Here is a 2,140-nt window from a genome sequence, read left to right as displayed (position 1 = left end):
TGGGCGGGGAGATCCAACGATCGACGGGCGTGGAAGCTGCGGGGAATTTAACGGCTGAGAAAGCGGTATAGGGTGGATGGCGGTAATTATCATACCGCTTTTGTTGTGCGGTGGTATTCATACAACAACCAGCGATCACAGTAGGAGGGCGACATGTGGACGATTGGACAGGTGGAAAACTACCACGATCGCAAGTTAACACACGGGCAAGTTTCGGCGGCTGGAGGTGCGACTATCGTTGGATCGTGAGATGGATGATCGGACGACGGGAATTAATGCACATGTTTGTTGATTGATGTGACAGGGGAAGGCCTCGTTGGTAGCGCTTTTTCGTATGCGCGCGGTTATACGACCAAAGTCTCATGGGTTTAACTTTGCACCTGGGACCCGAGGGAAAAAGGATTTATACAGGGTTTATAAAGGATTAAAGAGGAAAATAGAAATGTCAGGGTTAAGGGAGAGTAAGGAGAAAGAAGGGTCAGCGAGGAATGGAGAGGTTTAAGAAGGAAAACAGAGATAGCAAGGTGAAAGGAAGTAAACGGGGAAAAAGGGAGGATAACCACTGTAGACCATCTCTGAGCCAGCAACCCAAGACCAAGCTTATTCCTCCTTCTAGAAAATCAGCAAAATGTAGCAGAGCTAACACTGGCTCCTTCTAGGGATGAGATCCTCCCTGTGAGGTCTCAAGAACCTGCAAACCATTGCCTTTCTGATGAAAACAAATTAGCCAAAATTCCTAGTGTTCCATTGGGCATGGAGTCTGACTGAACCTATACTAAAACTAATAAAGAAAAATATTTACAATTTTAAGGCCAAAAGACCTTAAACAACATAAATTTTCAAAAACCACCCATTAACTGGGCCATTAAAAACTGCCTCTCCTCGCATATTTTTCAGTATGAAGGTGTTGTTCCCTTGAATCTGAGAAATTATAAAAGGCCCTGTCTAGAAAGCATCAAACTTCCCATGATTGCCTTTCTTTTCTTTCAATGCATCCCACTTCAGCACCAAGTCTCCAACCTGAAAATTATCTGTCTTTGCCTTCCTCTCAAAAGAATCCTTGATCCTTTTCTGATGTGTTGCAGCCTTTTCCACCAGCTGTTCTCTAATCTGATGTACCTCTTCTAAATCAGTGATCCTCTTTGCCATGTTTTCTTCCTCATTTTGTTCTTTTTGAAGGAATTTTGCCACAGGGAGAATTAGCTGAATTGGGAATACAACTTCAGTACCATATACCAGCTTGAAAGGAGAATTTCCTGTGGATCTTTTAATGGTCACTCTATCAGCCCAAAGTGCATACTTGATCTTAGAATCCCAATTCTTCTTGTTGTCCTCTAATAATTTCTTAATTATCCTTATCAGGCTTTTATTAGAGGATTCCGCTAGACCATTGTCTTGAGGATAGTATGAGGTGGAATGAACCAGTTTAATACCCATTGAATCACACATTTCCACCAATTCCTTTGCCCTGAAGGCTGCTGCATTGTCTGTGACTAACTTATGTGGACAACCAAATTTGGTAAGGATATTCTCTGTCAAAATTTTCATGACCACATTATGATCATCCTTTCTGGTAGGGACTGCTTCAATCCACTTAGTGAAATAATCAGTGGCTACTAATATCCATCTATGATGGCCACTGGAATGTGGATTGATCTCTCCAATGAAATCCAAACCCCACTATTGGAAAAGTCCTTTTGCATGTATTGGTTTTAGGGGCAGGGACTTTAATTGCTACTTTCCTTCAAATCTTTGGCGTCTGTCATAAGATCTAACAAATGAAAATACATCAGAAAATAAAGTGGGCCAATAGTACCCAGCTCTGAGAATCTTATGGGAAGTGGTTTTCCAATAATGGTGCCCTCCACACATGCTGGAAAGAAATTGCTGCATGACTTCTATTGATTGTTCTTTGTCCAGACACCTCAAAAGAACTCCAGATGGATCCCTCCAGTAGAGCAGATTTTCATTAATGCAATATTTAGCTGCTCTAAGCTTAATAGTTCTGGCTTGACTTTGAGTAAGATTTAAAGGGATTTATAGCTTTAGCAAGAATTTAACTATTGCAGAATACCAATCACAAGAAGCTAGACTTTCGGCCACTGACTGCTTTCTATCTGGTTCAACTGCTTCCTCTTCT

This window comes from Pinus tabuliformis, chromosome 6 (genome assembly GCF_031772625.1).
Source record: "Pinus tabuliformis cultivar Carrire ecotype Pingquan chromosome 6, CPIR1, whole genome shotgun sequence".
Taxonomy (NCBI): domain Eukaryota; kingdom Viridiplantae; phylum Streptophyta; class Pinopsida; order Pinales; family Pinaceae; genus Pinus; species Pinus tabuliformis.
This window is presented reverse-complemented; position numbering follows the sequence as displayed.